This window comes from Cherax quadricarinatus, chromosome 9 (assembly GCF_038502225.1).
Source record: "Cherax quadricarinatus isolate ZL_2023a chromosome 9, ASM3850222v1, whole genome shotgun sequence".
NCBI lineage: Eukaryota > Metazoa > Arthropoda > Malacostraca > Decapoda > Parastacidae > Cherax > Cherax quadricarinatus.
In genome coordinates, this window is record NC_091300.1 from 44,577,688 (window position 1) to 44,592,687 (window position 15,000).

The 15,000-nt window shown below is 44.4% G+C and overlaps 1 protein-coding gene across 1 annotated transcript in view; it reads left to right on the forward strand.

The window, feature by feature from the left end:
- LOC128685929 (uncharacterized) overlaps window positions 1–15,000 on the forward strand; it is a 458,247-nt gene that overhangs the window by 214,417 nt on the left and 228,830 nt on the right. The window lies entirely within an intron of this gene.

Genomic DNA, 15,000 nt, shown 5'->3' on the forward strand with positions numbered 1-15,000 from the left:
TATATATATATATATATATATATATATATATAAATATATATATATATATATATATATATATATATATATATATATATATATATATATATATATATATATATATATATATATCGAAAGAGAGAGAGAGAGAGAGAGAGAGAGAGAGAGAGAGAGAGAGAGAGAGAGAGAGAGAGAGAGAGAATGAATCACTGCAAATCGTTTTAACTCTGTAATTTGAGATATCGGGAGAGGAAAATACAATTTCACTCACGGTCACACCATTTTGAAACGAATCCTGAATTTAAGGCACTGCAGTGCCAGCCTGTGCTACAGTGTCTGGCGTCAGTGAATGTACAGTGCTACAGTGTCGGGCGTAAGTGAATGTACAGTGCTACAGTGTCGGGCGTCAGTGAATGTACAGTGCTACAGTGTCGGGCGTCAGTGAATGTACAGTGCTACAGTGTCGGGCGTCAGTGAATGTACAGTGCTACAGTGTCGGGCGTCAGTGAGTGTACAGTGCTACAGTGTCGGGCGTCAGTGAATGTACAGTGCTACAGTGTCTGGCGTCAGTGAACTTACTGTGCTACAGTGTCGGGCGTCAGTGAATAAACAGTGTTACAGTGTCGGGCGTCAGTGAATGAACAGTGCTACAGTGTCGGGCGTCAGTGAACTTACAGTGCTACAGTGTCTGGCGTCAGTGAGTGTACAGTGCTACAGTGTCGGGCGTCAGTGAATGTACAGTGCTACAGTGTCGGGCGTCAGTGAATGTACAGTGCTACAGTGTCGGGCGTCAGTGAATGTACAGTGCTACAGTGTCGGGCGTCAGTGAATGTACAGTGCTACAGTGTCGGGCGTCAGTGAATGTACAGTGCTACAGTGTCTGGCGTCAGTGAATGTACAGTGCTACAGTGTCGGGCGTCAGTGAATGTACAGTGCTACAGTGTCGGGCGTCAGTGAATGTACAGTGCTACAGTGTCGGGCGTCAGTGAGTGTACAGTGCTACAGTGTCGGGCGTCAGTGAATGTACAGTGCTACAGTGTCTGGCGTCAGTGAACTTACTGTGCTACAGTGTCGGGCGTCAGTGAATATACAGTGTTACAGTGTCGGGCGTCAGTGAATGTACAGTGCTACAGTGTCGGGCGTCAGTGAATGTACAGTGCTACAGTGTCGGGCGTCAGTGAATGTACAGTGCTACAGTGTCGGGCGTCAGTGAATGTACAGTGCTACAGTGTCGGGCGTCAGTGAATGTACAGTGCTAAAGTGTCGGGCGTCAGTGAATGTACAGTGCTACAGTGTCGGGCGTCAGTGAATGTACAGTGCTACAGTGTCGGGCGTCAGTGAATGTACAGTGCTACAGTGTCGGGCGTCAGTGAATGTACAGTGCTACAGTGTCTGGCGTCAGTGAATATGCAGTGTTAGTGTCGGCCGTCAGTGAATGTACAGTGCTACAGTGTCGGGCGTCAGTGAATGTACAGTGCTACAATGTCTGGCGCCAATGAATGTACAGTGCTACAGTGTCGGGCGTCAGTGAATGTACAGTGCTACAGTGTCGGGCGTCAGTGAATGTACAGTGCTACAGTGAGGAGCGTCAGTGAACTTACAGTGCTACAGTGACGAGCGTCAGTGAACTTACAGTGCTACAGTGTCGGGCGTCAGTGAATGTACAGTGCTGCAGTGTCGGCCGTCAGTGAATGTACAGTGCTACAGTGTCGGACGTCAGTGAATGTACAGTGCTACAGTGTCGGGCACCAGTGAACTTACAGTGCTACAATGTCTCGCGTCAGTGAATGTACAGTGCTACAGTGTCTCGCGTCAGTGAATGTACAATGCTACAGTGTCTGGCGTCAGTGAATGTACAGTGCTACAGTGTCTGGCGTCAGTGAATGTACTGTGCTACAGTGTCTGGCGTCAGTGAATGTACAGTGCTACAGTGTCGAGCGTCAGTGAACTTACAGTGCTACAGTGTCTGGCGTCAGTGAATGTACAGTGCTACAGTGTCTGGCGTCAGTGAATGTACAGTGCTACAGTGTCTGGCGTCAGTGAATGTACAGTGCTACAGTGTCTGGCGTCAGTGAATGTACAGTGCTACAGTGTCGGGCACCAGTGAACTTACAGTGCTACAGTGTCTCGCGTCAGTGAATGTACAGTGCTACAGTGTCTCGCGTCAGTGAATGTACAATGCTACAGTGTGGGGCGTCAGTGAATGTACAGTGCTACAGTGTCTGGCGTCAGTGAATGTACAGTGCTACAGTGTCTGGCGTCAGTGAATGTACAGTGCTACAGTGTCGAGCGTCAGTGAACTTACAGTGCTACAGTGTCTGGCGTCAGTGAATGTACAGTGCTACAGTGTCTGGCGTCAGTGAATGTACAGTGCTACAGTGTCGGGCGTCAGTGAACTTACAGTGCTACAGTGTCGGGCGTCAGTGAATGTACAGTGCTACAGTGTCGAGCGTCAGTGAACTTACAGTGCTACAGTGTCGGGCGTCAGTGAATGTACAGTGCTACAGTGTCGAGCGTCAGTGAACTTACAGTGCTACAGTGTCTGGCGTCAGTGAATGTACAGTGCTACAGTGTCGGGCGTCAGTGAATGTACAGTGCTACAGTGTCGGGCGTCAGTGAATGTACAGTGCTACAGTGTCGGGCGTCAGTGAACTTACAGTGCTACAGTGTCTGGCGTCAGTGAACTTACAGTGCTACAGTGTCGGGCGTCAGTTAATGTACAGTGCTACAGTGTCGGACGTCAGTGAACTTACAGTGCTACAGTGTCGGGCGTCAGTGAACTTACAGTGCTACAGTGTCGGACGTCAGTGAATGTACAGTGCTACAGTGTCGGGCGTCAGTGAACTTACAGTGCTACAGTGTCGGACGTCAGTGAACTTACAGTGCTACAGTGTCGGGCGTCAGTGAACTTACAGTGCTACAGTGTCGGACGTCAGTGAACTTACAGTGCTACAGTGTCTGGCGTCAGTGAACTTACAGTGCTACAGTGTCGGGCGTCAGTGAACTTACAGTGCTACAGTGTCTGGCGTCAGTGAACTTACAGTGTCGGGCGTCAGTGAACTTACAGTGCTACAGTGTCGGACGTCAGTGAATGTACAGTGCTACAGTGTCGGACGTCAGTGAACTTACAGTGCTACAGTGTCGGGCGTCAGTGAACTTACAGTGCTACAGTGTCGGACGTCAGTGAATGTACAGTGCTACAGTGTCGGGCGTCAGTGAACTTACAGTGCTACAGTGTCGGACGTCAGTGAATGTACAGTGCTACAGTGTCGGGCGTCAGTGAACTTACAGTGCTACAGTGTCTGGCGTCAGTGAACTTACAGTGCTACAGTGTCGGGCGTCAGTGAACTTACAGTGCTACAGTGTCGGACGTCAGTGAATGTACAGTGCTACAGTGTCGGACGTCAGTGAACTTACAGTGCTATAGTGTCGGGCGTCAGTGAACTTACAGTGCTACAGTGTCGGACGTCAGTGAATGTACAGTGTCGGGCGTCAGTGAACTTACAGTGCTACAGTGTCGGACGTCAGTGAATGTACAGTGCTACAGTGTCGGGCGTCAGTGAATGTACAGTGCTACAGTGTCTGGCGTCAGTGAACTTACAGTGCTACAGTGTCGGGCGTCAGTGAATGTACAGTGCTACAGTGTCTGGCGTCAGTGAACTTACAGTGCTACAGTGTCGGGCGTCAGTGAATGTACAGTGCTACAGTGTCTGGCGTCAGTGAACTTACAGTGCTACAGTGTCGGGCGTCAGTGAATGTACAGTGCTACAGTGTCTGGCGTCAGTGAACTTACAGTGCTACAGTGTCGGGCGTCAGTGAACTTACAGTGCTACAGTGTCTGGCGTCAGTGAACTTACAGTGCTACAGTGTCGGGCGTCAGTGAACTTACAGTGCTACAGTGTCGGACGTCAGTGAATGTACAGTGCTACAGTGTCGGACGTCAGTGAACTTACAGTGCTATAGTGTCGGGCGTCAGTGAACTTACAGTGCTACAGTGTCGGACGTCAGTGAATGTACAGTGTCGGGCGTCAGTGAACTTACAGTGCTACAGTGTCGGACGTCAGTGAATGTACAGTGCTACAGTGTCGGGCGTCAGTGAATGTACAGTGCTACAGTGTCTGGCGTCAGTGAACTTACAGTGCTACAGTGTCGGGCGTCAGTGAATGTACAGTGCTACAGTGTCTGGCGTCAGTGAACTTACAGTGCTACAGTGTCGGGCGTCAGTGAATGTACAGTGCTACAGTGTCGAGCGTCAGTGAACTTACAGTGCTACAGTGTCGGGCGTCAGTGAATGTACAGTGCTACAGTGTCTGGCGTCAGTGAACTTACAGTGCTACAGTGTCAGACATACGATAGTTTAGTGACTTACTAAACCACTGAGTAAGACATGTGACATCTTACTGAACTACTGCATAAGACATGTGCTGTATAGTCCTTGTGGCTTAGCGCTTCTTTTTGATTATAATAATAATAATAATGCATAATACATGTGACATCTTACTGAACTACTGCATAAGACATGTGACAACTTACTGAACTACTGCATAAGACATGTGACAACTTACTGAACTACTGCATAAGACATGTGACAACTTACTGAACTACTGCATAAGACATGTGACATCTTACTGAACTACTGCATAAGACATGTGACAACTTACTGAACTACTGCATAAGACATGTGACAACTTACTGAACTACTGCATAAGACATGTGACAACTTACTGAACTACTGCATAAGACATGTGACATCTTACTGAACTACTGCATAAGACATGTGACAACTTACTGAACTACTGCATAAGACATGTGACATCTTACTGAACTACTGCATAAGACATGTGACAACTTACTGAACTACTGCATAAGACATGTGACAACTTACTGAACTACTGCATAAGACATGTGACATCTTACTGAACTACTGCATAAGACATGTGACAACTTACTGAACTACTGCATAAGACATGTGACAACTTACTGAACTACTGCATAAGACATGTGACAACTTACTGAACTACTGCATAAGACATGTGACAACTTACTGAACTACTGCATAAGACATGTGACATCTTACTGAACTACTGCATAAGACATGTGACAACTTACTGAACTACTGCATAAGACATGTGACATCTTACTGAACTACTGCATAAGACATGTGACAACTTACTGAACTACTGCATAAGACATGTGACAACTTACTGAACTACTGCATAAGACATGTGACATCTTACTGAACTACTGCATAATACATGTGACAACTTACTGAACTACTGCATAAGACATGTGACAACTTACTGAACAAGTGTCAGGTGTACAACAACAGTTCCTAAAATGCCAGACGTGCGACGATTTTCCTGTATCGTCTCAAGGTACGATAACATCAATTATTACAATAGTTTATTGTGATAACATTATTATATAACATAAAATGGAGTATACTGCGGTAGTCCATCCTGACAACACCATCCTTCTCTATTAATCCAGTTAACATTAACGTCCCTCACTCTAAAATATTAGCATACAGTAACGTCCCCTACTGCGATAATCAGTTCACAACATCAACTTGGTCACATACATGTTACATCACATACATCAACATAGTCACATACTTGCTACATCACATACATCAACTTGGTCGCATACATGTTACATCACATACATCAACATAGTCAAATACTTGCTACATCACATACATCAACATAGTCAAATACTTGCTACATCACATACATCAACATAGTCACATACATGTTACATCACATACATCAACATAGTCACATACTTGCTACATGACATACATCAACATAGTCACATACTTGCTACATCACATACATCAACATGGTCACATACTTGCTACATCACATACATCAACTTGGTCACATACTTGCTACATCACATACATCAACATAGTCACATACTTGCTACATCACATACATCAACTTGGTCACATACTTGCTACATCACATACATCAACATAGTCACATACTTGCTACACCACATACATCAACATAGTCACATACTTGCTACATCACATACATCAACATAGTCACATACTTGCTACATCACATACATCAACATAGCCACATACTTGCTACATCACATACATCAACATAGTCACATACTTGCTACATCACATACATCAACATAGTCACATACATGTTACATCACATACATCAACATAGTCACATACTTGCTACATCACATACATCAACATGGTCACATACTTGCTACATCACATACATCAACATAGTCACATACTTGCTTCATCACATACATCAACATGATCACATACTTGCTACATCACATACATCAACATAGTCACATACTTGCTACATCACATACATCAACATGATCACATATTTGCTACATCACATACATCAACTTGGTCACATACATGTTACATCACATACATCAACATGGTCACATACTTGCTACATCACATACATGAACTTGGTCACATACACGTTACATCACATACATCAACATAGTCACATACTCGCTACATCACATACATCAACATAGTCACATACTTGCTACATCACATACATCAGTATAGTCACATACTTGCTACATCACATACATCAACATAGTCACATACATGTTACATCATATACATCAACATAGTCACATACTTGCTACATCACATACATCAACATAGTCACATACATGTTACATCACATACATCAACATAGTCACATACATGTTACATCACATACATCAACATAGTCACATACTTGCTACATCACATACATCAACATAGTCACATACTTGCTACATCACATACATCAACTTGGTCACATACATGTTACATCACATATATCAACATAGTCACATACTTGCTACATCACATACATCAACATGGTCACATACTTGCTACATCACATACATCAACATAGTCACATACTTGCTACACCACATACATCAACATAGTCACATACTTGGTACATCACATACATCAACATAGTCACATACTTGCTACATCACATACATCAACATAGTCACATACTTGCTACATCACATACATCAACATGGTCACATACTTGCTACATCACATACATCAACATAGTCACATACTTGCTACATCACATGCATCAACATAGTCACATACTTGCTACATCACATACATCAACATAGTCACATACATGTTACATCACATACATCAACATAGTCACATACTTGCTACATCACATACATCAACATGGTCACATACTTGCTACATCACATATATCAACATAGTCACATACTTGTTACAACACATACATCAACATGGTCACATACTTGCTACATCACATACATCAACATAGTCACATTCTTGCTACATCACATACATCAACATGGTCACATACTTGCTACATCACATACATCAACATAATCACATACTTGCTACATCACATACATCAACATAGTCACATACTTGCTACATCACATATATCAACATAGTCACATACTTGTTACAACACATACATCAACATGGTCACATACTTGCTACATCACATACATCAACATAGTCACATACTTGCTACATCACATACATCAACATAGTCACATACTTGCTACATCACATATATCAACATAGTCACATACTTGTTACAACACATACATCAACATGGTCACATACTTGCTACATCACATACATCAACATAGTCACATACTTGCTACATCACATACATCAACATGGTCACATACTTGCTACATCACATACATCAACATAGTCACATACTTGCTACATCACATACATGAACATAGTCACATACTTGCTACATCACATACATCAACATAGTCACATACTTGCTACATCACATACATCAACATAGTCACATACTTGCTACATCACATACATCAACATGGTCACATACTTGCTACATCATACATCTACTTCCTGAGATGTTGCTTCTCGAATTATAGCATCGTTTGTTAGGGCTGACTCAATAATAGTCAACGTGACACCTGTAATAGTATACCTGGAGGGTGTTCCGGGGGTCAACGCCCCCTCTGAGCGGTCCATGGTCAGCCTTGCGGTGGATAAGAGCCTGATCAACCAGGCTGTAAATTCCGGCTACATGTAATCCAAAGTACGAATCACACCCCGGCTGGTGAAGTTCTGATAAAGGTGTCTGTCCAGCTCTCTCTTGAAGACAGTCAGGGGTCTATTGCTTATAAGAACATAAGAACATAAGAAAAAAGGAACACTGCAACAGTCCTACTGACCCATGCGGAGCAGGTCCATGTCCCCCCCCCCCGGATTAGACCAATGACCCACCCCCCGGATTATCCCAATGACCCACCCAGTCTGGTCATCTCCACTCAAGGATCGAGCACTGTACCAGACCCAGCAGCACAAGCTAGTCAGGTCCAACTCTCACCCACCCACACCCACTCATGTATTTATCTAACCTATTTTTAAAACTACACAACGTTTTAGCCTCAATAACTGTACTCGGGAGTTTGTTCCACTCATCCACAACTCTATTACCAAACCAGTACTTTCCTATATCCTTCCTGAATCTGAATTTTTCCAACTTGAAACCATTGCTGCGAGTCCTGTCTTGGCTGGAAATTTTCAGTACACTATTTACATCCCCTTTATTTATTCCAGTTTTCCTTTTATACACCTCGATCATATCCCCCCTAATTCTACGTCTTTCGAGAGAGTGCAGATTCAGGGCCCTCAGTCTATCCTCATAGGGAAGATTTCTGATACATGGGATCATCTTTGTCATCCTCCTTTGTACGTTTTCCAGAGCATTTATATCCATTCTGTAATACGGTGACCAGAACTGAGCAGCATAGTCTAAATGAGGTCTAACAAAGGATATATAGAGTTGAAGAACAACCTGAGGACTTCTATTATTTATACTTCTAGATATGAAGCCAAGAATTCTGTTAGCTTTATTGTGAACACTAATGCACTGTTGTCTTGGTTTTAGGTTACTGCTAACCAAAACTCCTAAATCCTTTTCGCAATCGGTAGTATTAAGATCTACATTATTTAGCTTATATGTGGCATGGTTATTTAACTGTCCAACATTTAGAACTTTGCATTTGTCAATATTAAACTGCATCTGCCACTTCTCCGACCATTGCGTCAGTCTATTCAAATCATCCTGGAGTGCTCTAATATCCCTATATGCTGGGAGGCAGTTGAACAGTCATGGGACTCTGACATTGTGTTATCTCTTAGTGTACTCATGGCACCCTGGCTTTTCATTGAGGGGATGTTGCAGAGCCTGCCGAGTCTTTTGCTTTCGTAGGACGTGATTTCCATGTGCAAATTTGGGACTAGTGTTTCTAGGATTTTCCAGGTGTATATTATGATGCGTAGTTTTCGCCTTCGTTGCAAGGAGTACAAGTCAAGGGACTTACTTCAACCGTTCTCAGTAACTGAGGTACTTTATTGTGCCTATACGTGCATTGAAAGTTCTCTGTATATTCTCCAGGTCTGCAATTTCGCCAGCCCTAAAAGGGTCCGGTAGTGAACAGCAATATTCCATCCTAGAGAGAATAAGCGATTTGAAGAGAATTACCACTAGCTTGGCATCTCTAGTTCTGAAGGTTTGCATTATCCATCTTATCATTTTCCTAGCAGGTGTGTCAGACACATTGTTGTGATTCTGAAAGTGAGGTTGTCTGACATTATCACTCCCAAGTCTTTAACATTAATTTTTCGTTCTGTTGTGTGGATGGAAATTATTTTTTATACTCCGATTCAGTTTTTATATCCTGGAGTTTTCAATAGACGACACTATTATGCAAATTCTGGTATCGACAGCAACGGAGAACACGGTGCTGTGCCTTACATCTCTGTGTTAGATATGAGGATGAAGAACAGGATGGGCGCGAGTACTGTGCCTTGTGGAACACAGCTTTTCACTGTTGCCGCTGCTGGCTTTACTTTGTTTACTAATATTCTTTGTGTTCTATTTGTTAGGAAGTTATAAATCCATCTACCGACTTTTACTCGAAGAAACTTTGTGTAGGTGAAATGTTGTCAGATGTGGCACAGACATTCAGGATACACAATGATAATAATAATAATAATAATAATAATAATAATAATAATAATAATAATAATAATTTTGATTTCCACAAGTACATGTACAGGGTATACAGAGCTTTTCGGGCGACCCATACCAGTCGACTAACACCCAAGTACCCATTATTACTGATGGATGAACATGGACAACCGGTGTAAGGTAACACGCCCAGTGTTTCCAACCATTGCCGGGAATCAAACCCGGACCCTCACCGTGTGAAGCGCGAGTTTCTGCCACCAGGCCACGAACCACTAACTACAGAACAGCGTTATAGCACTGCCAATCAGGATACACACAGTACTCTTAATTATAGAGCGACATTCACAACATATATACCAAGTGAAACAGCGAATTGGGAAACACTGGATTTATTATACATCACCGAGGGTTCAGGGAGGGGAAACCCTGCTTCACTACAATAACTCAAAATCAATGAGGGTTCGGGGCGAGGAAACCTTGCCTCACTATATGTCATCATCAGCGAAGGTTCAGGGAAGGGAAACCCTGCCTTACTATATATCATCATCAACGAGGGTTCAGGGAGAGGAAGCCCTGCCTCGCTATATGTCATCATCAACGAAGGTACAGGGAAGAAAAAACCTGCCTCACTATATCTCACCATCGACTAGGGTTCAGGGAGGGGAAACACTGCCTCACTATATCTCATCATCAACTAGGGTTCAGGGAGGGGAAACCCTGGCTCATTATATCTCATCAACTAGGGATCAGGGAGCTGAAACCCTGGCTCACTATATGTTATCTTCAACTAGGGTTCAGGGAGGGGAAACCCTGCATCACTATATGTCATCATCAACTAGGGTTCAGGAAGGGGAAACCCTGCCTCACTATATGTCATCATCAACTAGGGTTCAGGAAGGGGAAACCCTGCCTCACTATATGTCATCATCAACTAGGGTTCAGGAAGGGGAAACCCTGGCTCACTATATGTCATCATCAACTAGGGTTCAGGAAGGGAAAATCCTGCTTCACTATATGTCATCATCAGCTAGGGTTCAGGAAGGGGAAACCCTGCCTCACTATATGTCATCATCAACTAGGGTTCAGGAAGGGGAAACCCTGCATCACTATATGTCATCATCAACTAGGGTTCAGGAAGGGGAAACCCTGCCTCACTATATGTCATCATCAACTAGGGTTCAGGAAGGGGAAACCTTGCCTCACTATATATCATCAACTAGGGTTCAGGAAGGGGAAACCCTGCCTCACTATATGTCATCATCAACTAGGGTTCAGGAAGGGGAAACCCTGCCTCACTATATGTCATCATCAACTAGGGTTCAGGAAGGGGAAACCCTGCCTCACTATATGTCATCATCAACTAGGGTTCAGGAAGGGGAAACCCTGCCTCACTATATCTCATCATCAACTAGGGTTCAGGAAGGGGAAACCTTGCCTCACTATATGTCATCATCAACTAGGGTTCAGGAAGGGGAAACCTTGCCTCACTATATGTCATCATCAACTAGGGTTCAGGAAGGGGAAACCCTGCCTCACTATATGTCATCATCAACTAGGGTTCAGGAAGGGGAAACCTTGCCTCACTATATGTCATCATCAACTAGGGTTCAGGAAGGGGAAACCCTGCCTCACTATATCTCATCATCAACTAGGGTTCAGGAAGGGGAAACCCTGCCTCACTATATGTCATCATCAACTAGGGTTCAGGAAGGGGAAACCCTGCCTCACTATATGTCATCAACTAGGGTTCAGGAAGGGGAAACCCTGCCTCACTATATGTCATCATCAACTAGGGTTCAGGAAGGGGAAACCCTGCCTCACTATATGTCATCATCAACTAGGGTTCAGGAAGGGGAAACCTTGCCTCACTATATATCATCAACTAGGGTTCAGGAAGGGGAAACCCTGCCTCACTATATGTCATCATCAACTAGGGTTCAGGAAGGGGAAACCTTGCCTCACTATATATCATCAACTAGGGTTCAGGAAGGGGAAACCCTGCCTCACTATATGTCATCATCAACTAGGGTTCAGGAAGGGGAAACCCTGCCTCACTATATGTCATCATCAACTAGGGTTCAGGAAGGGGAAACCCTGCATCACTATATGTCATCATCAACTAGGGTTCAGGAAGGGGAAACCCTGCCTCACTATATGTCATCATCAACTAGGGTTCAGGAAGGGGAAACCCTGCATCACTATATGTCATCATCAACTAGGGTTCAGGAAGGGGAAACCCTGCCTCACTATATGTCATCATCAACTAGGGTTCAGGAAGGGGAAACCCTGCCTCACTATATGTCATCATCAACTAGGGTTCAGGAAGGGGAAACCCTGCCTCACTATACGTCATCATCAACTAGGGTTCAGGAAGGGGAAACCCTGCCTCACTATACGTCATCATCAACTAGGGTTCAGGAAGGGGAAACTCTGCATCACTATATGTCATCATCAACTAGGGTTCAGGAAGGGGAAACCCTGCCTCACTATATGTCATCATCAACTAGGGTTCAGGAAGGGGAAACCTTGCCTCACTATATGTCATCATCAACTAGGGTTCAGGAAGGGGAAACCCTGCCTCACTATATGTCATCATCAACTAGGGTTCAGGAAGGGGAAACCCTGCCTCACTATATGTCATCATCAACTAGGGTTCAGGAAGGGGAAACACTGCCTCACTATATGTCATCATCAACTAGGGTTCAGGAAGGGGAAACCCTGCCTCACTATATGTCATCATCAACTAGGGTTCAGGAAGGGGAAACCCTGCCTCTCTATATGTCATCATCAACTAGGGTTCAGGAAGGGGAAACCCTGACTCACTATATGTCATCATCAACTAGGGTTCAGTGAGGGGAAACCCTGCCTCACTATATCTCATCATCAACTAGGGTTCAGGAAGGGGAAACCCTGCCTCACTATATGTCATCATCAACTAGGGTTCAGGAAGGGGAAACCTTGCCTCACTATATGTCATCATCAACTAGGGTTCAGGAAGGGGAAACCTTGCCTCACTATATGTCATTATCAACTAGGGTTCAGGAAGGGGAAACCCTGCCTCTCTATATGTCATCATCAACTAGGGTTCAGGAAGGGGAAACCCTGACTCACTATATGTCATCATCAACTAGGGTTCAGTGAGGGGAAACCCTGCCTCACTATATCTCATCATCAACTAGGGTTCAGGAAGGGGAAACCCTGCCTCACTATATGTCATCATCAACTAGGGTTCAGGAAGGGGAAACCTTGCCTCACTATATGTCATCATCAACTAGGGTTCAGGAAGGGGAAACCTTGCCTCACTATATGTCATTATCAACTAGGGTTCAGGAAGGGGAAACCCTGCCTCACTATATGTCATCATCAACTAGGGTTCAGGAAGGGGAAACCTTGCCTCACTATATGTCATCATCAACTAGGGTTCAGGAAGGGGAAACCCTGCATCACTATATCTCATCATGAACTAGGGTTAAGGAAGGGGAAACCCTGCCTCACTATATGTCATCATCAACTAGGGTTCAGGAAGGGGAAACCTTGCCTCACTATATGTCATTATCAACTAGGGTTCAGGAAGGGGAAACCCTGCCTCACTATATGTCATCATCAACTAGGGTTCAGTGAGGGGAAACCCTGCCTCACTATATCTCATCATCAACTAGGGTTCAGGAAGGGGAAACCCTGCCTCACTATATGTCATCATCAACTAGGGTTCAGGAAGGGGAAACCCTGCCTCACTATATGTCATCATCAACTAGGGTTCAGGAAGGGGAAACCCTGCCTCACTATATGTCATCATCAACTAGGGTTCAGGAAGGGGAAACCTTGCCTCACTATATGTCATCATCAACTAGGGTTCAGGAAGGGGAAACCTTGCCTCACTATATGTCATCATCAACTAGGGTTCAGGAAGGGGAAACCCTGCCTCACTATATGTCATCATCAACTAGGGTTCAGGAAGGGGAAACCCTGCCTCACTATATGTCATCAACTAGGGTTCAGGAAGGGGAAACCTTGCCTCACTATATGTCATCATCAACTAGGGTTCAGGAAGGGGAAACCCTGCCTCACTATATGTCATCATCAACTAGGGTTCAGGAAGGGGAAACCTTGCCTCACTATATGTCATCATCAACTAGGGTTCAGGAAGGGGAAACCCTGCCTCACTATATGTCATCATCAACTAGGGTTCAGGAAGGGGAAACCCTGCCTCACTATATGTCATCATCAACTAGGGTTCAGGAAGGGGAAACCCTGCCTCACTATATCTCATCAACTAGGGTTCAGGAAGGGGAAACCCTGCCTCACTATATGTCATCATCAACTAGGGTTCAGGAAGGGGAAACCCTGCCTCACTATATGTCATCATCAACTAGGGTTCAGTGAGGGGAAACCCTGCCTCACTATATCTCATCATCAACTAGGGTTCAGGAAGGGGAAACCCTGCCTCACTATATGTCATCATCAACTAGGGTTCAGGAAGGGGAAACCCTGCCTCACTATATGTCATCATCAACTAGAATTCAGGAAGGGGAAACCCTGCCTCACTATATCTCATCATCAACTAGGGTTCAGGAAGGGGAAACCCTGCCTCACTATATGTCATCAACTAGGGTTCAGGAAGGGGAAACCCTGCCTCACTATATGTCATCATCAACTAGGGTTCAGTGAGGGGAAACCCTGCCTCACTATATCTCATCATCAACTAGGGTTCAGGAAGGGGAAACCCTGCCTCACTATATGTCATCATCAACTAGGGTTCAGGAAGGGGAAACCCTGCCTCACTATATCTCATCATCAACTAGGGTTCAGGAAGGGGAAACCCTGCCTCACTATATGTCATCATCAACTAGGGTTCAGGAAGGGGAAACCCTGCCTCACTATATGTCATCATCAACTAGGGTTCAGTGAGGGGAAACCCTGCCTCACTATATCTCATCATCAACTAGGGTTCAGGAAGGGGAAACCCTGCCTCACTATATCTCATCATCAACTAGGGTTCAGGAAG